The sequence below is a fragment of the Physeter macrocephalus genome, chromosome 1, assembly GCF_002837175.3.
Source record: "Physeter macrocephalus isolate SW-GA chromosome 1, ASM283717v5, whole genome shotgun sequence".
NCBI lineage: Eukaryota > Metazoa > Chordata > Mammalia > Artiodactyla > Physeteridae > Physeter > Physeter macrocephalus.
Window position 1 is genome coordinate 78047400 of NC_041214.2, and position 25006 is coordinate 78072405.

The following is a 25006-nucleotide window of genomic DNA, read 5'->3' on the forward strand; positions in this document are numbered from 1 at the left end:
CTCTTGCATTCCCCCCCCCCCCTCCTATTCCAACCCCTTTGGGTGGTCACAAAGCACTGAGCTGATCTCCTGTGCCATGCGGCTGCTTCCCACTGGCTATCCACCCTACGTTTGGTAGTGTACATATGTCCATGCCACTCTCTCACTTCGTCACAGCTTGGACTTGAGGATATGGTGAAACAGGTCTCTTGAGTGACTTCTTTTGCCATAAGTTATCTCTCTCTTTTTAATCCGCTGTCTCGTGGTCTTTTGTATATCCTCATTTCTTGGACAGTGCATTTGATGGAACCCTTCTTCTTTGATCTTTTATCTTGGTTTCCAGGAAATTACCCTACCGTGCTTCTTTTCAAAACCCTCTGCCCATTCCTTCTCTGTCTTTTTTGCTACTATGCTCTTCCCCCTAATTGTGTTTCTGTTCCATGGCTCAGTTTTGGCCTCTCCTTCCTCACGCTGTATCACCTTTCTCACCTATCCCAGTTCTGTCCTCTCCCAGAACTCTCATCCTCTAATATCCAGAGGCCTTTTAGACAATTGAACTAGAACATTTTAGGGTCACTCTCACTTCCCCAGTGCCTCGCACAGTGCCTGGCATAGTAGGTATCAACAAATATTTGTTGAAGGAATGAATTAAATGAATTTCATTCCCCTTCAAACCAGCTTCCTTTTTTAATTTTCATCTTTCATCTGGTATCACTATTCTCTCTCTCCACTACTGCAAATATTTGGTTGATTTTTTTCTTTTGAAATGTATCTTATATCTGTGTTAGTTCTTGTCATTGTATTTTCATGACTTTTACCCTAATGCAGGCCTCCATCCACTCATGCCAGGATTACTCCCACAGTTTCTCATCGGGCCTCTTTTTGGTTCTAATCTCTCCTCTCTCCAAGCCATTTCCACCATAGCTGCCCTAGTAACTTTTTAAATGTTTATTTCTTGTTTTAATAAACTTTTTATTTTGGGAATAATTTTACATTTACAGAAAAGTTGCAAAAATAGTACCTTCACCCAGTTTCTCCAGATAGTAACATCTTACATAACCATGGCTCATTTGTCAAAATTAAGAAATTAACAGTGGTACATGACTGTTAACTAAAATCCAGACTTTATTTGGTTTTTGCCAGATTTTTCGCTACTCTGCTTTTTCTATTCCAGGATGCCATATTGCCATTTAGCATATTTCTATTTTTAAATAGCTAATACCAGCTTGGGTAAAAATTCATAAAGGACAAAAGGATGCATAAGTCTCCTTCCACCTCTGAACCACAGCTATCCAGTCCCTTCCCTAGAGAGAACCCACTGTTTCTGGATTCTTGGTTATTCTTCCAGAGAGATTTTCTATGTATACACTCTCTCTCAAACACACACACACAAATAGTTGCATTCTAAATATAGTGCTCTGTACTCTACCTTTTAAAACTTAATACAACTTGATCATTCTTTATCAGTAACACAAACTCGCCTTGTTTTCTTATTCCAGTATTCCATTGGATATCTGCACTGTAATTTACCAGTTCCCTGTTCATTGACATTTTTAACTTTTGCAAACAAAGCTACAGTGAATAGTCGGACATAAATCATTTTATATATGTATGTTTTTAGTTAATGCTGGGTCAAAGGGGATATATATTCATAATTTGATTGCCAATTTGCTGTTCAGAGGTTCTACCAATTTATCCTCCATTATTTCCCCGTAACTTCACCAACATTGTGTCTCATGTGACTTTGAACTTTGCCAATTTAATAGGTTAAAATGTTGTCACTGTACTTCTAATTTACATTTCTCTTATAATGAGTAAGGTGGAGAGTCTTTTCATATATTTAAGAGCCATTTATATTTCTTCTTCTGTGAACTGTCCATATACCTTTGCCCATTTTTCAATTTGGTTATTAATGTACTCATTATTTTATTTTCTCTCCTTAAAATCTTTCAGTTTCACCTATTTCCTGATATATTAAGTTAAAATCCTAGTTCCCTTTTCAAGACTTTACATTGCATGTTAAAACCCTAGTTTCACACTACTTTCCAACAACTACTGCTGCTCCGATCAGTCTGTTTTTTTATACTCTCCCAAGGGCACACAGCGCTCGTTCCTTCCACCATGCCTTCTTTCATAGTGTTCCCCCATTTCCTCCCTCCACTATATCTCCACTTTGAGACAGAGATTGGTGTCACTTCCTACAACTGGGAAAAACTCCTTTTAATTTCAAGTAGACTTCTAGAAAGAATAATTAACTGATAGTTTATAAACTCTTAAAAAAGAAAATGATAATCACTAAGGGACAGCACTGACTTACAAACAAAACAAAACAACTGCTCACATCACAGTAACCACATCTCCATTTCCACTAGCGTTCTAGTGGATTGGTATTCTGTAGACATATCTTTATTTATTAAGGCATTTTATTCTCCTGATACATTTGAGAAGTTTAAAAACAGTATAAAACTATATGAGAGTGTTTTTGTAGCTGATCAAACTTGTGTACCCAAAGAGTATTGACTCGTGGACCAATGTCAAACTGAAGATCTCTAATAGCAGGACTCTGTTCTCTGTTTCAGAACTCTGTTCTTGATCTTGACTGCTCAGTGTTTATTTACTAATAACTTGGTGAATACATGGAAATTAAATCAATGCAGTTAGGCTTTAAAAATATTTCCAGTGACATAGTACAGAGGCATGATTCAAAATTATCTTAATACTGGAAAGATGGACTAGAACCAGTAAGATGAAATTTAAAAGGGCTGAATATACAGCTCTGCATTTAATCTCCAATATTAGCTGAAAAAAGCGAATGAGGCACCTGATTTTGATGTAGTGTGTGTGACAAAAACTTGAGTCCACTAACATAAGAGCATAATGCATTGAAAGTATAAAACAGTCTTGAGTTGCATTTATAAAATTATAGTATCTTGATAGTTCCACAATTATTTTTTTTCTTCATCAGACTTCATTTGGAGTGTTCTATCAGTTCTGGGTGTTATGTTTTCAAAGAGACATTTTGAAATTAAAGTACCTATATTATATTTCTATCGCTGCCATAAAAAAATTATCACAAACTTAGTGGCTTAAAACAACACAAATTTGTTACTTTACAGTTCTGTAGGTCAAAAATCCAGTGTGGATCTCACTAGGCTAAAACCAAGGTGTTATCAGGGCCGTGTTCCTTTCTGGAGGCTCTAGAAGAGAATGTGTTTCCTTGCCTTTTTCAGCATCTAGTGGCCCCCTTCCTCCATCTTCAAAGCCAGTAAGAGCAAGTCAGGTCCTCACATTGCCCCTCTCTTACCACAGCTGGGAAAGATTAGATGCATCTCGATAATCTCCCCATCTCAAAGTTCTTAATTGCATCTACAGAGTCCCCTTTGCTGTGGAAGGTAACATAGTCGCAGATCTGATGGTTAGGGTGTGGACATCTGTGGAGGAGGTCATTATTCTGCCTACTGCAGTGCTTATTGCAGAGGATCACCAGGATAGTGAAGGGGCTAAATTGGATACAGAGAATCAGACTAAGACAAATTGAAGATGATCCCAAAATGTATTGCTTAGGAGAGAATGTGATAATGTTTATAAAGTGATTAGTGTAGTAAGTACATAATAAATGGTTTCTGCTTCAAAGGCTAATGCTATAAATTATAGAAATATAGTAGCTCAGAGGGAAAGAAGCTTAGGGATGTGGAAGGGGATGAAGCAGCATAACATTTTATCTTGTAAAGAACAGAATTTTGGATCCAAGTTTTCACTTTATATTAGATCAGCAAGTAGTTTCAATGTCAGAAAGCATTAAGTTTAACAAGAGCTTTGCATTGTTTCCCTAACTAGTGAAAGAGTTGAGGTGAATGGAGGTGATGGACTGACTATACAGTGGTTGAGAGGCAACTTCCTGGCCTCTTTCTGCCGTGACTACACAATGTATGCACTCTGAGGAGGAGGGAAAACTTTTATCAAAGGAAGAAAGCAAGATTTTTGAATCTCAGAGGACTACTGTATTGGTTTGTATGTTTGATTTTTCTAACAAGGAAATCCCCTCTGAAACCAAAACCCAGCCATTAGAGATTATGAGATTTTTCAGGCTTTCTCTATAATCTTTCTTACATTTGTCTCTTTAAACATGACCAACTCCCCCTTTGAGAAGTTGCTGATAGGTGATTATCATGCAGGATTTAAATTAACAAACCCTCCCACCGCGTTGGGTGGTAGCTTCCAAGGTGCTATGGTAAATGTGTATCAGTGTGAACCTGACCCAGAACCAGCCAGGAAGGGAACAAAGTTTAGTCTGTGAGGAAGTAGGCGGCTGCTGGTAGTTTCATGCTGTCTCTGCAGACTTCAGGTTGCTGTGGTGTAAGTTTTTTTTTTTTTAATATTTTGATATCTGAATATGAAAGCATGGTAGGAACAATTTCTATCTAAATTAAGGTACTAAATCTTGTGTACTAGACCTACTTACAAGAAAGTTTCAGCATTTCACAAGTAGTTTGATTTTTTTTAATGAAAAGGAAAGCCCTAAAGGTTTTTCAGCAAGTGTTCTGCTAACACAGGTCCTCCTGCTTGCATGAGATGACTTTTAATGTCTTGTCTTTGGTTGAGTTAAGGTGCTTATGGTCAGAAAATAAAAGTGCTTGTATATATATCTGGTGCCCTGAGACTGATTATTTCTGAATAGTGCTTAAATTTTCTCCCTGATGTTCCTTCCAGTTGCTTTCCCTTTAGTTTAGGCTCATGTTACAAGATTATATTAGCAAATATTTAGTAGCCTCTCAGGTAGTTAAACTGGAGGTTTTGATGTTCAAAGAAATCGAATGAATGAGAACTAAGTAGAACTAACATAATCAGTTGTTGGGATCCTAGATTTAAGAGCAGCAGAATAAGAGGAGGAACTTTGTGAAATGGATGGAAATGGCAAGCAGCCTTAGAAATTTCATGCAACTTCGGAGAAATCTGTTTTTAAGATTTTGACATGTGTATTAATTTTCTGGACTAAATTCCCAATACTATAGTGTGTAAAATAAATTTCATATATGAAATTAAAATTGCTGTAGTTCAGCTGCTATAGTTCTGTGTTGATATTAGGATTCCAGGAACTACACATTGTTATACAAACATTGACTTTATTGAGTGCAGCTATGAGAGTGTTAAGATTGCATTTGGTGCTGGCGAGGTTGATATTTTCAATTTCCCTTTTGTCACGATGTATTTGAAAAAAAAAATCCTGGTACTCGACAATTGTATGACTTTGAACATAGAAAAAGTTTGATGCGGTGAATGTATTATATAAAAATTATAAAGGCTGGCTGTGGGCCAGTAGCGTTTCAAATCACTCAGAAAGTACTGAGGAGACAGATTGTTTATGTGGAAGTACAGTTTTCCCTTTCCTCTGGCTTCATCTCAGACCTTAGGGACATTGGGTCTATTTCTCTAGCCTGCCTCTTATTCCTGCTGGACTGAGCAGGAGCCCAGATGATGGTATTGGGGCCCAACTGACCCTTGGTGGGATGGAAGACCAAGACACGCTGTCCTAAGCAGGCTCTAGGGCTATAATAAAGTGAAACCTTGGCTCATCCTTTAGATTGCTGAACTGCAATGATTCTAGGTTCCTGAGCTGATTAACTTCCCCAGCTCTATTAATAGCCACTGCTGGGCCAGGTTACTTAGTTATCGGTTCATGGCGGGGGAGAGGGTTGGGTATCCTGGGAGAGGAGCCAGCATAGCAGGTGACACTATTACCAGGGAAGCAGTTATTTTCTGACCATATTTGAAATATTTCAGTCGTTTAACAACCTGGAAGGCCATACAGGTGTTCCCTGGCCAAATCTTAATGAAGACCCTTCTAGATTTTTTTTTAAAACCTCCAATAGTTGTCTCTAACACCAAAACCCTTGCACATGTCCCACAAAGCCCATATGATCTGCCTTCTGACCATCTGTTTAACATCATTGCCTGCCTTGTTCTCCTCACACAGTTTGCTCCAGCTGTATAAATGTTTTTGCTGTTTCTGCAACACATCAGACTTGTTCCTGCCTCAGGCTTTTGCCTCCTGGAAGGCTTTCCCTTACATTGTTTCTTCCTTCCCTTCAGGTCTCTACTCAAATGCCTCCTCTTCAGAGGTACCACCACCTCACTTTCACTACATTGCTCCTTTTTCCTTTACCCTGATTGACGTTTTCTTAAATAGCTACCTGGCATAACTTATTTTATTCAGTAAAATATATATAGTCTTTCCCACTAGAATGTAAGTTCTATGAGGGCAAGAACTCTATCTTGTTCAGTGCTGTATTGCCAAATAGTGCCTACTTGACATATAGTAGATACTTGGTAAACATTTGTTTTGTGAATCATTTAATGTCAATTGGTGCCATTAAATTTATATCTAAGCATAGGAATTTTAATTGAACTTTTTGAATAGGTATTATAAGTCACATGGTTCCAAGACCAAAACATATAAAAAAGTATATTTTGAAAAGTCTTCCCACCCCAGTCCCCTACCTATTCGGTTCCCATTCAGGGCCCCCAAATCATTATTATTATTTTTATTTATTTATTATTATTATCAATATTACTATATTTTATTATTATCCTTTTCATGTATCTAGAGTTTCTTTATATGTCAAGGAAATATAAAAGTATAAACAGATTCCTACATCCCTCCTTTTTTACACATACTATTATATATACTCTTAATTTTTTCACATATCTTGAACCTCTTTCCATATCAATACATAGTGAGCATTCTCATTTAAAAATAGCTGCATAGTATTCCATTGTATAGATATAACTTATTTGACCAGTCATCCAGTAATGGGCATTTTGGTTATTTCCAGCATCTTTCTTTTGCAAACAATGCTGAAGTTCACAATCTTGTGCCTATATCATCTCATATATTCCTACAGTATATCTGAATGATTAAATTCACCAGAATAGAATTGCTGGATCAAAAGGTTGTCATAGTTATTGCCTAATTGCACTCCATAGGGATTGTACCAATTTGTACTCCCCCAACAGTGAACATATAAGAGAGTGCTATCAGACTTTTGGATCTTTGCCCATCTGATAGCTTAAAAAATGGTTTCAGCATAGTTTTTTTAAGAATTTATAATAAAATTTGTGTTAAGGTTTTAAAAATAGTTTTTAAATTTTAAATTGTGATTTAAAAAATAATGTAAAATTTATCATTGCAACTACTTAAAAAAAATTATTTATTTAATTTATTTAATTTTGGCTGCATTGGGTCTTCGTTGCTGCACTCGGGCTTTCTCTAGTTGTGGCGAGCAGGCTTCTCATTGTGGTGGCTTCTCTTGTTGTAGAGCACGGACTCTAGGCACGTGGGCTTCAGTAGTTGTGGCACGCGGCTCAGTAGTTGTGGTCTCAGGCTCTAGAGCACAGGCTCAGTAGTTGTGGTGCACGGGCTTAGTTGCGTCGTGGCATGTGGGATCTTCCCAGACCAGGGCTCAAACCTGTGTCCCCTGCATTGCCAGGCGGATTCTTAACCACTGCGCCACCAGGGAAGCCCGCAACCATTTTTTAAGTGTACAATTCAGTAGTGTTAAGCATTTTAACATTGTTATGAGACAGATCTCCAGAACTTTTTCATCTTGTAAAATTGAAACTCTTTACCTATTACATGACAATTCTCCATTTCCCCCTCACCCATTTCCTAGCAACCACCATTTTACTTTCTGTTTCTATGAATTTGACTAGTATAGATACCTCATATAAGTGAAATCATACAGTTTTTTGTCTTTTTTGTGAGGCTTGTTTCACTTAGGATAAAGTCCTCAAGGTTCATCCATGTTGTAGCATATGACAGGATTTCCTTCCTCTTTAAGGCCGAATAATATTCTGTTGTGTTGTAGATATCACGTTTTGTTTATCCATTTATCCATCTATAGATATTTGGTTTGCTTCTACCTCTTGGCTACTGTGAATAATGCTGCTATGAACATGAGTATGCGGATAACTCCTTGAGGTTCTGCTTTCAGTTTTTTGGATAAACCTAGAAGTGGGATTGCTGAATCATATGGTAATTCTATTTTCATTTTTTGAGAAACCACTATGCTGTTTTCATACTGCACCATTTTGGCATAGTTTTAATTTGCATTTCTCTCATTTTGTGTGGGGTTGACATCTTCTCATATTTAAAAGAAACTTGCGTTTGTTTTTTTTTTTTCTATGAACTGCTTGTATCTTTGCCCTTAATGGGATTTTTTTCTATTATTAATTTGAAAAATTTTTTGCTTTTGTGCCTCTGAGTTTTCCAAATTTAGAAGCTAGTAGTCATAAGTACGGGTTTGGAATAAGACTGCCTAGGTTTGAATTCTAGATCTGTTAATAGATATGCAATATTGATTGGTCAAGTTGCTGAACATTTCTGAGCCTTAGTTTTCTTATCTGTGAAATAGGAATATCACTGAGTTGTTATGAAGATTAAATGAGATGATGTATATTATGTGCTTAGTATAGGGCCACTGTGTGAAGGCAAGAAAAGGGGATAAAAGGCCAAGTTTCAGAAAGGAGGCAAAACTGGCGTGATTCACACATGGAAAGATTGTATACATAGAAAACCCTGTAGAAGCTATAAAAAACTATTTGAACTAATTAATAAATTTATCCAGGCCACAGGTTATAGTCAATATAAAAAGTTTATTTGAAATAATTAGAATAGCTAAAACAATTAGAAACTAAATAAAAATATCACCATTAAAATACCAAATACAGGGGCTTCCCTGGTGGCGCAGCGGTTGCGCGTCCGCCTGCCGATGCAGGGGAACCGGGTTCGCGCCCCGGTCTGGGAGGATCCCGCATGCCGCGGAGCGGCTGGGCCCGTGAGCCATGGCCGCTGGGCCTGCGCGTCCGGAGCCTGTCCTCCGCAACGGGAGAGGCCACGGCAGGGGGAGGCCCGCATACCACAAAAAAAAAAAAAAAAAAAAAATACCAAATACATAGAAATAAATTTTTCAAAAAAGCACAAGACCTCTCTACTGAGAACTACAAAACATTGCTGAGAAAAATTAAAGATCAAAATTAAAAGTACAGTATATATACAGTTGACCCTTGAACAATGCAGGCATTAGTGGTGCTGATGACACTCGTGCAGTTGAAAATCTGCAGTAATTTATAGTCTGCCCTCCATATACACAGTTCCTCCCTCTGGGTTCCAAATTTGCAGATTCAACCAACCTCAGATCATGTAGTACCATACAGTGTACTATTGAAAAATATCTAAGTGGACCCATGCAGTTCAAACCTGTATTGTTCAAGGGTCAACCATACCATGATCATGGATTATAGAACTCAAAACTATTGAGATGCCAATTCTCCCTAAATTAATCTATAGATCCAATACAACCTCTATCAGAATTCTAGCAGGCATTTTTGAAGAAATTTTCAAGCTGATTCTAAAATTTATTTGGAAACGCAATGAATATAGAAGAGCTAAAACAATCTTGAAAAGAAACAACAAGTGGAAGATTTATAATATGTGATTTCAAGACTTTAAAGCTACAGTTAATCAAGTATCGCCCTAAGCATAGATAAATAATATCAATGGGACACAATAGTGCATCCAGAAATCGGTCACACATATAAGGTCAGTTGATTTTTGATTAAGGTGGCAAGTAAATTCAATGGGAAAAGGATAGTCTTTTTAAACATGTTGCTGGATCAAATGGATTTTCTTATGGGGGAAGAAAAGAACATCCATGTCTTTCTCACTCCATACACAAAAATTAAATAGGCATGGATCATAGATCTAAATATAAAACTCAGAACCAAGAGCTAGGAAAAACAAAGAAAAATGTCTTTGCAATCTTGGAGTATGCAAAGATTTCTTGAGCAGGACACTGAAAACACTAACCATAAAAGTAAATTAAATAAAATTAAATGAACTTACTTTCTTACTGCAAGACTTCTTGGGACCTTTATTAATGTTTCTAGTAAGAGGATCATGCAGCATTTCTCAGCATGTTTGACCACAGAAGCCTTTTTCATCTGGAGCACTGAACTAAAATACAGGAGTGAGTGTGGCATAGAATTTACTTGGAGAAGTGTTGCCTCAGTCCTCTCCTCAACACATACTATTTTTGAGGGTTGTAATAAGTTAATGATCATTTTCTCCCTCTTTGGTGTGAATTACTGTAATTGCATCCATTTCAACAGTGTGAAGAAAACCCTTCTGCCAGAAGAGCTGTAATCACTCCTCACCCCATAATGACTGGTCAGCCAGCCAACTGTTGCAGTTATTACTACCGGTAGGATTCTGGGATAGTGTCACATTAGATTGAAATTTGCCATAATAAGAGGAATAAAGAGTGACTGAAGGTACAAAGCATTTTTGCATTCTGCCTGCTGCTGTTTCCATATACTTGTTTGACCTGCTCTGCCCTGCTCACTTATTGCCTGGCAAACTCCAAGTTATTAACCCCTTGCTTCTCTCAAATCACTCAACTCCTTTAGTAATCCCAGTTCCTAATTGCTTGAAAGCCTTTTTTTTTCCCCCCCTGTGGAATTCCCACTCTCTGACTCACAGTTCACTGTCCTAATCAGATTCCTCTTCCTGCTGTTTCTGCCCATGACCTGATTTTTATGGAATATGGATTGTCACATAAGAAGTAGAAGAACCAAAATAGAAAGTAGAGGGAAATCAAAGCCAAACTTTACTTAAACCAGAATTTGGCTGAAGGCTGTATTCAGAGAAAGAGATCTGAGGAAGAAGTCAAAAGCGTATTGTAATGCCAGTAGAAATATATAAAGAAAAGAGAGTTTAAGGAAGTGTCCCTATAATGTTTTTGGATCGTATTTTAAAAATTGATTACTGTAACAGATGTTTCTCCTGAATGTGGAAAGCTAATAGCCAGATAGGGAAATGTGACATCTGAAATGTGACATCTGAAGAGAGCTTACTAGAAGTTAAGAAGCTTTAATTTTAGATCTTCCACTAATTTGATTTTTGATAGTAAGTACATATATTCTTATAAAGAGAGAAATTATTGCCCTCACCCTCATTTTGCAAAATATATATGTATATAAAATACATATATATATATACACATACGTGTGTGTCTTTGTGTATATGTACACACACACCACATGCACACATATACACACATACCAAGCTCTGTCCCAGATACTTTTCTTGTGTGCTGTCTTATTTAATCATCTCTGTTCATGTCTCCACTTCCTCATGTGGAAAGTGAGGTGATAATATCTCACTTTGCCTTCCTCCCAGGACAACAAATACAATCATAACCAGATAATAAAATATACTACTTCGAGCATTAGTCTAGAATTTAAGGAATAAACCTTGAATGCCATGTTGTGAGTTGTGTACCATTGTTTTCATAGCAAAATGGTATGGTGGATCCTGGTAAAATTCATTTCAAAATACATTTGCAATACAAACTTAGTAGAAACAATTTACACAGGTTGTTCTGCAGACATCAAAGAAACGATGGAACATCTGGAAAGTATAGAACGGCCTTTTTTCTACTTCTCAATAAATGCAACACAAAGTAAACACACCCTTTACAGTACTTTATGACACAACTCATCAAGAAACAGGCAAGAGAGATTACTTAGGCAAATGCTTAGAGGCAGGATTACAACATAGATGACAAAAGAATTTTACATTAGAAATTGAAAACCAATTTTTAGTTTGTATTATAATAATGTAAACAAAAGGGTGAGACATACCTCAGAAGGCATCTAGGGATTGTGAGGTGTCAAATGGAAAGATGTTTATGTAACTCTACTGCTTATTAACCTGGACCTGAGAGCTGAAAGAAATTTGATGTCTTTATAGCAGCCTGATACTTTATTATAATCAGAATGGAAGTTTTAAAAGTTATTGAACCCCACCTCTAGGCTGTCTTTCCATTCTCCTTAACAGCTTTCATAATTTAATAAGATGATGGAGGTGGGGGCACAATGGCTGCCGAGTGTCTCGGAAACTACAAGCTTTCCTCCCTAAAGTTCCCGAAAGTATCTAGGGGATCATAAACCAGGAAACAAACCTCTCCAAGAAAGACCATAAAAAGTTACTAATTGAAAACCTGAAAAAGGCTGCCTTATAATCTCTTACCTGGAAAATGATTAGACAATAAGGTCCATAGGAACAAACATGAAAAACAAAGTGGTTTCTGTGGCTGCTTTGAGAAACTGAAAGAAAAAATAATTTTGCCAGAACTTTTTTCAGTTGAAAGTTTCAAGAATAAAGTTTTCAGACAATACTCTTCAGAAATCATATGAGATACACGTTAGCAGCAATAAATACAAATTGGAAATGACCAACATATAAGTGGATATTAATAGTGCTGGTTCACTGAATAAAGAAAAAGAGCAGAAAACATGAGAACCTTACATTCCAGTAGAGAAGTTACCTTCACTCAATAGCAAGACCATTATGCCCATCTAATGAATTCTTAAATTTTTATATTTATTTTTTATTTGTAGAATTTCCTTCTGATTCTTTTTTTATACTTTCCATCTCTGTGGTAAAATTCCTCATTTATTCATGCTCCTCGTTTCTACTAAATCCTTTAACAGAGGGACTTATTGTGATGACAATTACAAGAATCCATACATAAGTTAAAATTTGTAGAACTGTACACCACAGGAAGTCAATTTCACTGTGTGTTATTTACAGAAAAAACTATGGCCTATTTAAAGCAAAATTAATAACAATGTACAATAGAGTTAAGAGCGTATAAAGAAATAAAATATATGATAACAAGAGCACAAAAGTTGGGATTGAAGTAGTACAAGATAGTATGAAGGAGGTTGTAATAAGTTAAAGTTATATAATATAATCTCTAAAACAGTGGTTCTTAGGGCGTAGTCAGCCCAGCAGCATCGGCATCACCTGGGAGCTTGTTAGAGATGAAAGTCTCTGTCTCCATTGGGGATCTGAGTCAGCAGCTCTGGGGGTATGGCTCAACAGTCTTTCTGTGATTCTGATACATGCTAAAATGTAACAACCATCACGTTAGAGCAAGGGTTGGGAAACTTTTTCTGTAAAGGGTCAGATAATAATATTTTAGGCTTTGTGGGCCATATGGTCTCACAGCGCTGCGTTCTAATAAAGTATTATTTATTCTTTAAAAAAGGCCATGAGCTGGATTTGCTCCGTGTGCTGTAGTTGCTGATTTCTACTTTAGAGCAACCATTCACACACACATGCACATGCACATATACACATAAACAGATATAGCTAAAATGCCAAAAAGGAAATAAAATGAAAAGTTAAAAAACACAAACAACCCTCTCTATGCACAGTAATGTGGGACCGTAAAAATGATCGTGCAAGCTGAAATCATTCAAAGCACTTTTAATATCAATGGAAAAAATTATGATTGTTCTGTGACCTTTAAAATCTTTTTTGTCATAACATTTTTGGCTTTACTGTGGTGTGATGCCATCCTGTGCGGCTGTTCTCCGGAACAGTAGTTATTTATCTGTCTGCTTTCTCTCCCACCTGAGTGCATGCCACCAACCCATGGAAGATTCGATGGAGATGGACATGAGCCCCCCGAGGCCCCAGAACTATCTTTTCGGTTGTGAACCAAAGGCTGACAAAGATGATCACTTTAAGGTGGATAATGATGAAAATGAGCACCAGTTATCTTCAAGAACGGTCAGTTTAGGGGCTGGCGCAAAGGATGAATTGCACACTGTTGAAGCAGAGGCGATGAATTATGAAGGCAATCCAATCAAAGTAACAGTGGCAACTTCAAAAATGTCTGTACAGCCAACAGTTTCCCTTGGGGGCTTTGAAATAGCACCACCTGTGGTCTTACGGTTGAAGTGTGGTTCAGGTCCTGTGCATATTAGCGGACAGCACTTAGTAGCTGTGGAGGAAGATGCAGAGTCAGAAGATGAAGAGGAGGAGGATGTGACACTCCTGTCTGGAAAGCGTTCTGGCTCTGGAAGTGGTAGCAAGTTTCCACAGAAAAAAGTAAAACTTGCTGCTGATGAAGATGAAGATGATGATGAGGAGGAGGAGGACAATGATGACTTGATGAGGAGGAAGCTGAAGAAAAATCTCCAGTAAAGAAATCTGTACGAGATACTCCAGCCAAAAATGCACAGAAATCAAACCAGAATGGAAAAGACTCAAAACCATCAATACCAAGATCAAAACGTCAAGAATCCTTCAAAAAACAGGAAAAAAACTCCTAAAACACCAAAAGGACCAAGCTCTGTAGAAGACATTAAAGCAAAAATGCAAGCAACTGTAGGAAAAGGTGGTCTCCTTCCCAAAGTGGAAGCTAAGTTCATCAATAATGTGAATTGTTTCCAGATGACTGACCAGGAGGCTATTCAAGATATCTGGCAGTGGAGGAAGTCTAAGAATATAATTTAAACAGTTTGTTAAAATTTTCCATCTTATTTCATTTCTGTAGCAGTTGATATCTGGCTGTCCTTTTTATAATGCAGAGTGAGAACTTTCCCCGCCACGTCTGATAAATGTTGTCCAGGTTCCATTGCCAAGAATGTGTTGTCCAAAATGCCTGTTTAGTTTTTAGAGACGAAATTCCACCCTTTGCTTGCTTTTAAGTATGTATGGAATGTTATGATAGGACATAGTAGTAGTGGTGGTCAGACAAATGGAAATGGTGGGGAGACAAATATATACATGTGAAATAAACCAGTATTTTAATAAAGTAGCACTGCTTCCCTTTCTAAAAAATAATTTTTTTTTTTGGCTGGGGCAGTAGAGGAAGATATTTTGCTTGACTGGAAAGGAGCATCAGGGAACTTTCTAGAGGACTAGAAGTGTTCTAGATCTTGTTTGGGGTGGTGGTTACATGAATATGTAGAACTGTTGACATTCATTAAACAGAACACTTGCGATCTATGTATTTCATGTATGTAAATAATATGCCACTCAAAGATTTTTTTAAGGTACAAAATAAAGGTCTGGAATAAAATTTGCAGTTCACGTTAAGTGACATCCTTATTGCAGGTGAAATAAGGTAAATTATACGGAATGAATTCTTTAGGAAGAAAGATGGGGAAGGCAGTCCAGGCAAAGGAAACATTTGCAATGCTTGGGAAGAGGTATGGGAATGAATGAAGTTTGAGAAACATTGCTTTATGCGATGGGGAGCCATGGAAAGATTTTCATTAAGGGAGTGAAATAATCAAAATGTGTTTTAGAAAGATTGCTCTTGTAGGAACTGAAGGGGAAGGAGATTAGAAGCAGGGAGATATATTTGGAGGCTCTTGTTACAGGCCACATGAGAGATGAAAGGAACCTAAGGGAAAGATGTGCGAATCAAGAGTGGGGCAAAAACTTGAATGATATTTAGATGGAATCAATTGGATTTAGTGACTAGATTTATTAAAATATTAGCAAACGTGTGAGTAGGCATTGTGCTTTGGGCTGCCATGCCTTATCTCATTTAACCTTTACAGTAACCATCTCGGCGGGTATGGTCATAATTATCACCATCACCACCACCACTGTCATTTTCTCCATTATACAGATAATGCTAAGTAACTTGCGCAAGGTTACACAGCTTAAAAGTGCCAGACGCAAAGTTTGTAATGTACAGTTTCTCAGGAATAAATTGTGGGAATTCTTAAGATAATTTATGTCCCAACTTGCTAACACAGCAAGAGGGAAAACAATAACGGAAGACTAATTTCATGACCAAATGTAGAAAAGTCAAGCAAATCGTAAAATCAAAAGAAATACAGTCGTCCCATAGTATCCCGATGGAATTGATCCCAGAACCCCTCAGATACCAAAATCCACAGATGCTCAAGTTCCTTATATAAAACGACCTAGTATTTGCATATAACCAAAGCACATCCTCCTGTATACTTTAAATCATCTCTAGATTACTTATAATACCTGACATAATGTAAGTGCTGTGCAAATAGTTTTAAATACAATATAAATGCTATGTAAATAATTGCTGTTACACTACAAATTCAAATTTTGCTTTTTGGAATTCTTTTTTCAAATATTTTCTATCTGCTATTGGTTGAATCCATGGATATGGAACCCATGGATATGGAGGGCCAGCTATACTTGATTTAAATCAAATTCTTGGAACATATAACCTATGCCATATTTTCCAAAGAACAATTAAATAAAATTTCACTTATTTCTTTCTCTATATATTAATTTTCCCAAAAAAACTTTAGCAACAAATATTAAGTTTATTAGTATACATAAGAAAAATATATAAAATTGAAATCATACTGCAATATCATTAAAATTGATTTTTCACATAAAATATAAAAAATATTTTTTATAAATAGTATAATGTTGAGAAATATTATAAACTGGAGATTAAATTTAATACCATATGAAAAGCCTCCAAAGCACTGCTAAGAAAAACTATATTGCATTAAGTTCCTCAAAAAGAAAATATGTAATTGAAATTTACATCTTGTAAATGTACAGTATGTACATTATACATACAATGTATTGCATTGTGTTATATAATATATCCTTGTAGCTAAAATTATGCCTATTAGTTTGTACCTCTTAATCCCCTACCCCTATATTGCCCCACCCTCCTTCCCTCTCCCCACTGGTAACCACTAGTTTGTTCTCTATATCTGTGAGTCTGCTTATTTTTAGTTATATTCACTAGTTTATTGTATTTTTTAGATTCCAATAATTTGTACCTCCCACTCCCCCACCCCTATACGGCTCCTCCCTCCCTCCCCACTGGTAACCGCTGGTTTGTTCTCTATATCTGTGAGTCTGCTTCTTTTTTGTTATATTCACTAGTTTGTTGTATTTTTTAGATTCCACGTATAAGTGATATCCTAGAGTGTTTGTCTTTCTCTGTTTGACTTATTTCATTTAGCATAATGCCCTCCAAGTCCATCCATGTTGCTGCAAATGGCAAAGTTTCATTATTTTTTTGATGTAGTATTTCATTGTATATATGTACCATATCTTCTTTATCTATTCATCTATTGATGGACACTTAGGTTGTTTCCATATCTTGGCAATTATAAATTATGCTGCTATGAACATTGGGATGTATTGTATCTTTTTGAATTAGTGTGTTTTCTGTTTTTAGATACATACCCAGGAGTAGAATTGCTGAGTCATATGGTTGTTCTATTTTTAGTTTTTTGAGAAACCTCCATACTGTTTTCCACAGTGGCTGCACCAATTTACATCCCACCAACAGTGTATGAGGGTTCCCTTTTCTCCACATCCTCACCAACATTTGTTATTTGTGTTCTTTCTGATGATAGCCATTCTGACAGGTGTGAGGTGACATCTTATTGTGGTTTTGATTTGCATTTCCCTGATGATTAGCAATGTTGAGCATCTTTTCATGTGCCTGCTTGCCATATGCATTTCCTCTTTGGAAAAATGTCTATTCAGTTCTTCTGCCCATTTTTAATCTGGTTGTTTGTTTTTTTGATGTTGAGTTGCATGAGCTGTTTATATATGTTGGATATTAATCCCTTATCAGTCATATCATTTGCAAATATTTTCTTCTATTCACTAGGTTGTCTTTGTGTTTGGTCGATGGTTTATTAATAGAATTTTTAAATTTTTATTTATTTTGTTTACTTTGGCTGTGTTGGGTCTTTGTTGCTGCACGCGGGCTTTCTCTACTTACTGCAAGCGGGGTCTACTCTTCGTTGCGGTGTGCGGGCTTCTCATTGCGGTGGCTTCTCATTGCAGAGCATGGGCTCTAGGCACGCGGACTTCAGTGGTTGTGGCACGCGGGCTCAGTAGTTGTGGCTTGCAGGCTTAGTTGCTCCGCAGCATGTGGGATCTTCCCGGACCAGGGCTCAAACCCATGTCCCCTGCATTGGCAGGCAGATTCTTAACCACTGCGCCACCAGGGAAGACCCCTTAATAGAATTTTTTTAGCAGTTTTAGTTTTATAGAAAAATGAGCAGAAAGTACAGAGTTTCCCATAAACTTTTTCACCTCTACTCCCACCCCAAGTTTTCCCTATTATTAATATCTTGCATGTAGTGTGGTACATTTGTTACAATCGATGAGCCAAAATTGATACATTATTATTCACTGAAGTCCATAGTTTACATTAGGGTTCATCTTTGTGTTGCAGATTCTATGGGTTTTGAAAAATGTATAATGACAGGTATTTACCATTACAGTATCATGCAGAATATTTTCACTGTGCTCCATCTCTTCATCCCTCCCTCTTTCCCTCTTCCAAATTCCTGGATTTCTTTTACTGTCTCCATAGTTTTGCCTTTTCCGGAATGGTTGGAATCATATGTATGTAACCTTTCAGATTGGCTTCTGTCACTTAGCACAATTTGTTTTTTCCTTTCCGTTTTCCATCATCAGTCTCACATGGGTATTAACAGTTTTACTAATATTTTTTAATTAGCTGTAGGCTTTATTAATTTTCTCTTTTTTTGTTTTTTATTTCATTGGTCTCTATTCTTATCTTTATTATTTTCTCTTCTTTCTTTAGGTTTAGTTCTACTTTTTGTAATTCTTACTTTAGGTTTAGTCTGCTCTATTTTTTTTTTTTTTGCTTTTTATTTTATATTGGAGCATAGTTGATTAACAATGTTGTGTTAGTTTCAGGTGTACAGCAAAGTGATTCAGTTATACATATACATGTATCTATTCTTTTTCAAATTCTTTTCCCATTTAGATTATTACCAAATATTGAGCAGCATTCCCTGTGTTGCACAGTAGGTCCTCGTTGGTTGTCTATTTTAAATATAGCAATGTGCTCTGTTTTTTCTAGCTCTTTTGGTAGAAACAAGATCATTACTTCAAAATCCTTCTTCTTCTCTAAAACACACATTTAAAGCTATAAAATTTCCTCTAAGCACTGTTTTATTTGTATCTTGCACATTGTGGCATGTTGGGTTTGTTTTATTTTCATTTAGTTTGAAATATTTTCTAATTTTCCTTGTGATTTGTTTTTTCACCCATGGGTTATTAGATGTATATTTTTAGTATCCAGATATTACAGGGATTTTTTTTATTGCAGTAGAGTTGATTTACAATATTATATTAGTTTCAGGTGTACAACATAGTCATTCAATATTTTTATAGATTATATTCCATTTAAAGTTATTATAAAATAATAGATATACTTTCTTCTGCTGTACAGTATATCCTTGTTGCTTGTCTATTTTGTACATAGTAGTTTGTGTCTCTTAATCCTATACCCTTTCTTGCCCCCACTTCCTCTCCTCACTGGCAACCACTAGTTTGTTCTCTATATCTGTAAGTCTGTTTCTGTTTTGCTGTATACATTTGTTTGTTTTATTTTTTAGATTCCATATATAAGTGATAACATAGAGTATTTGTCTTTCTGTAACTTATTTCACTAAGCATAATACTCTCTAGGTCCATCTATGTTTTTGCAAATAGAAGAATTTCATTCTTTTTTATGACTGAGTAATATTCCATTGTATATATACACCACATTTTTATCCATTCGTCTGTTGAAGGACACTTAGGTTGCTTCCATATCTTGGCTAATAATGCTGCTATGAACATTGGGGTGCATGTATCTTTTCAAATTAGTTTTTGTTTTTTTCATATACATACCCAGGAGTGGAATTGCTGGATCGTGTGGCAGTTCTATTTTTAGTTTATTGAGGAACCTCCATACTGTTTTCCATAGTGGCTGCACCAATTTACAATCCCACCAACAGTCTACAAGGGTTCCCTTTTCTGTGTATCCTCGCCAACATTTGTTATTTGTGGTCTTTTTGATGATTCTGACAGGTATGAGACGAACAGGGATTTTTTTTAAAAAGGTATCTTATCGATATATGAAAATACTTATCTTACTGATGTCTAATTTAATTTGTATATGGTCAGTGAAGATACTCTTTAAGATTTCAGTCTGGAAATTTATTTGTTTTTTAAAAAAATATTTATTTATTTATTTGACTGCTCTGGGTCTTAGTTGCAGCACTAGGGATCTTTGTTGCCACGTGTGGGATCTTTGTTGTGGCACACGGGATCTTTAGTTGCAGCATGTGGGATCTTTAGTTGCAGCATGCAGGCTCTTAATTGCAGCATGTGGGATCTAGTTCCCTGACCAGGGATTGAACCCGGGCCCCCTGCATTGGGAACACAGAGTCTCAACCGCTGGACCACCAGGGAAGTCCCTGGAAATTTATTGAGAAACATTTTAAGGCCCAGAATAAGGTCTATATTGGTGCACCTATCTTTGCACTTATGCATTCTGTGGCTGCTAAGTGCAATGTTCCATGAGTGTCAATTAGAGCAAGATGGTTGATAGTATTGTTTAAGTCTATCTGCTTATGGATTTCTTTTGTCTACTTCTATTACTACCTATTACTGAGAAAGGGGTGTTAAAATCGCTATGATTGTGGACTTATCTACTTCTGTAGTTCTGTCATCCCATACTTTGAAGCTCTGTTGTTGATTATGTCCATATTTAGGGTTATTTTGTCTTCTTGATTAAGTGGCCCTTTTATTATTATTAAATCTCCCTTTTTATCTCTGCTAATGCTCTTTGTTTTGAAGTCTGTTTTGTCTGGTAAAACAGTCACACCAGCTTTTTTATGCTTAGTATTTGAATGGTATATCATTCCTTCCTCCTTTTATTTTCAAATTGTCTGTCTTTTTTATATATGAGTTGTGTTTCTTAGAAACAGCATATTATCAGATCTCGCTTATTTTAATCCAGTCTCAGTCTTTACCTTCTAGTCCATCTACATTTAATGTAGTTATTGATATGGTTGTGCTTAGGTGTACTTTGTTTTTTGTTTTCTGTTTATCCCATCTGGGGTTTTTTGTTCCTTATTTCTTCCTTTGATTGACCAATTGACTTTAGTTTAATCAAATGTTTTGTAGTATTCTATTTCAATTCATCTAATGACTGCTTAGCTGTATCTTTTAAATATTTTTTAGTACTTGCTGTAGCAATTTTACTGTGTATCCTTAAATGATCACATTCTACATATTAACATGATATCATTTCTTATAGAATGTAAAATCTGTGTATATAAAATATGACAATAGGAACATAAAAGATGAGATGTAATAGAATATGCTTTAGGGTAACATAAAGGATACTTGTGGCGTTGAAACTGTTCAGTATTTTAACTGTGGTGGTGGACATATGAACCTACACAGATGATAAAATTGTATATAATGTAATGCACACTCACACAAACACATACACACACAAATGAGTACAAATAAAATGGGGGAAATCTGAGTAAGATCAGTGGATTATGTCAGCATCACTATCCTGTTTGTGATATCATACTATAATTTTGCATAATGTTAACGTTGGGCAAAACTGGACAAAGTTTACAAGGGATTTCTCTGTATTATTTCTTCTAACTGTATGTGAATCTACAATTATCTCAATAAAAATTTCAATTTAAAAAATGTTCTTTCTATAAGGCAACCAAACTTTATTGCTTAAAGTAATGGGCCTTCAAGTATCAAGAAAGAAAAAGGTTAGAGAAAGGATATTTCTACTTTGATTCATAATATATAAAACTAGAATATTCAACACTGCTTCGCAGTTCACATTGCCTGGTTGGTGGAGAGTGGTAGAAGGGATTCAGAAGAGTACTCATCAACTTGCCTGCACTTATGTATTCCAGATGCAGGCCAGCTGTGCACCCACAGTCCTTTATTGCCATGGCTTGGGCCTAGAGAGACTTTAATACAAGTAATTATTGAAATAACAAATCTAGCCTCCTATGTTCAGGAAGGACTGTGTTAAAATTGTCCAAGCCCAAAGAGATTTTATCCTGCGTTTAAGAATTTACAAGGGCTTCCCTGGTGGTGCATTGGTTGAGAGTCCACCTGCCGATGCAGGGGACGCGGGGTCGTGCCCCGGTCCGGGCAGATCCCACATGCCGCGGAGCGGCTGGGCCCGTGAGCCATGGCCGCTGAGCCTGCGTGTCCCGAGCCTGTGCCTCGCAGCGGGAGAGGCCACAACAGTGAGAGGCCCGCGTACCGCAAGAAAAAAAAAAAAAAGAATTTACAAGAAGAAAATCCTGTAACTTTGTTCAGTCACCAAATGTTTCTTGAATACCTTCTATTTATCGAAGTACTCTGCTAGTTGCTGAAGACACAGGAATGAAAATGACAGTTACTGGTTTCAAGCAGCTTAGGGTTTAGTGTAGAATACAAACTTATATACTAGTCATTACAATACAGATGTGTTAGAAATATGCAAAGGGTGCTGTGGAAACACGTCCAACAGATCCAGGGGTGTCATCAAGGGATTCTGAAGGGATAATCTTAAAGGTTAAGTAGAAGCAAGGAAGAGGTGACAGGGCACTCTAGGGAGAGCAACAGCAAGATCGTATAGCCTAGTAGGTCAGGAGAACGAGCCATTCACTCTGACTAGAGCCTAGAGCTAGGAGTGGCGGGAAGTGAGGACAGAGAACTTGGTAGGGGACACTATTGTGTGTTGGGGGGGGTTGAATAGTGTTCCCCTAGAATCCATATTCACCTAGAAGCTCAGAATGTGACCTTATTTGGAAATAAACTCTTTGTAGTTATGATTATTTAAGTTAATACGAGGTCGTTCTGGGTAGGGTGGGCCTTAAATCCAATGAGTGGTACCCTTATAAGAAGAGGAGAGGACACACAGAGAGAGAAGGGGCCTTTTGAAGACAGAGGTAGAGATTGGAGTAAAACAACTACAAGCCAAGGAACACCAAGGATTGCTGGGAGCCACCAGAAGTTAGGAAGAGGAAAGATTCTTCCCTAGAGCCTTCAGAGGGAGCATGGCCCCACTGATACCTTGATTTTAGACTTCTAGTCTCAAGAACTGTGAGGGAATAAATTTCTGTTGCTTTAAGCCACCCAGTTTGTATAATTTGTAACAGCAGACCTAAGAAACGAATGCAATATTTAACCCATATTCTGCTTACTATGTGTTAAGCCCATTGTGATGGTTTTAAGATATGTCCAGAAATTCTTTTATTCCTCCCTTCAAGAGATAGAGCCTAATTCCTCTACCCTGGAGTGTGGGCTGGACCCTAAAGACTTGCTTCTAATGAATGAATAAAAGGAAAATGAGGGCATGCAGCTTTGAGACCAGGTCAGGGGTTAGTGAACTTTACTATATGGACTGGCCACCTATTTTTATAAATCAAGTTGTATCGGAACATATCGTCCCCATTTGTTTACATATTGTACGTAGCTGACTTTGCACTGAAACAACTGAGGTAAGTAGTTACAATACTCTATCGTATGTAAGCCTAAAATATTTATTATTTAACCCTTCAAGAAAGTTTACAACAATGAGGTATCACCTCACGCTGGTCAGAATGGCCATTATCAAAAAATCTAGAAACAATAAATGCTGGAGAGGGTGTGGTGAAAAGGGAAACTTCCTGCACTGTTGGTAAATTGATAAACCACTATGGAAAACAGTATGGAGGTTCCTTAAAAAACTAAAAATGGAACTACCATATGACCCAGCAATCCCACTACTGGGCATATACCCTGAGAAAACCATAATTCAAAAAGAGTCATGTACCACAATGTTCATTGCAGCACTATTTACAATAGCCAGGACATGGAAGAAACCTAAGTGTCCATTGACAGATGAATGGATAAAGAAGATGTGGCACATATATGCAATAGAACATTACTCAACCATAAAAAGAAATGAAACTTAGTTATTTGTAGTGAGGTGGATGGACCTAGAGTCTGTCATACAGAGTGAAGTAAGTCAGAAAGAGAAAAACAAATACTGTATGCTAATGCATATATATGGAATCTTAAAAAATAAAAAAGGTACTGATGAACTAATTGCAGGGCAGGGGTAAAGAGGTAGACATAGAGATTGGACTTGAGGACATGGGGTGGGAGGGCGAAGCTGGGGCGAAATGAGAGTAGCATCGACATATATACACTACCAAATGTTAAATAGTTGGCTGGTGGGAAGCAGCAGCATAGCACAGGGAGATCAGCTCGGTGCTTTCAGAAACTAACACAGTATTGTGAAGCAATTATACTCCAATAAGGATCTATTAAAAAAAAAGTTTGCTAATCCCTGAACTAGGTCATAAAAAGCACTGCAGCTTTTTCCTTGCTCTTGCTTAACTTTCTTTGGGGGAAGCCAGCTGCCTTGTCACGAGGACACTCAGAAATTCCTGTTATCAAGGAATTGAGGGCTCCTGCAAACAGCTATGTGAGTGAACAGTCTTGGAAGTACAATTCACCCTTGAACAATGTGGGAAGGTTTGGGGGACCAACCCTCTGCTCAGTTAAAAATCCACATATAACTTACGGGTGGCCCTCTTTAGTCATGGGTCTTCCATATCGACAGTTCCACATCTAGATACTCAACCAACCGCAAATCATGTATTACTGTAATATTTTTAAAAGCCACATGTAATTTTTTAAAAGCCACATGTAAGTGGACCCGCACAGTTCAAACCTGTGCTGTTCAGGGGTCAGCTTTAGTTCCTCAAGCCCCAGGCAAGCTTTCAGATGACTGCATCCCGGTCAACAGCTTGACTGAAACTTCCTGAGAGACCCTGAGCTGGAACCACCCACCTAAGCTGCTCTCAGATTCCTGACCTTCAGAAACTATGTGAGATAATAAAGGTTTGTTGTTTTAAGCTGCTAGGTTTTGGGCAATTTGTTATGCTGCAATACATAACCAATTCACTCATCCTCCCCTTCTGCAGTTTTCCATGCTGCCTACAAGCTGCTCTGCGTGCCTTATCTATGCCTCTGGCTTTGCTATTTTAGAAACACTGGGAAATAAGACCTTTATGTAAGGAAACTCCCAGATGACATAGATAAGACTTAGGAAACAAAGGATATTGGAAGGCGGGGGCTGTATCTTTTATACTTTTCATAATTCTCCTTACTAATATAGCACTGTGTATGATTATTGCTGCTGAATGTGACTATCACTAACAAAGTGTTAGGCTTGTAAACCATGCTTATTTGAGTTTGCTTTATTATGTTACTATTATTTATATAAAAAGGAGTATTCAAGTATGCCATTATAATCTTTATTGGGTGTACCTCAAGAGTTTTAGTTGCTTTCTATATTAACCAAGTTGTCTC

The 25006-nt window shown here is 37.1% G+C and overlaps 1 pseudogene; it reads left to right on the forward strand.

Annotated features, from left to right (window-relative positions):
* The first annotated feature begins 3940 nt into the window (after nt 1–3940).
* LOC102984997 (nucleophosmin-like) lies at nt 3941–14782 on the forward strand (annotated as a pseudogene).
* The last annotated feature ends 10224 nt before the right edge of the window (nt 14783–25006 follow it).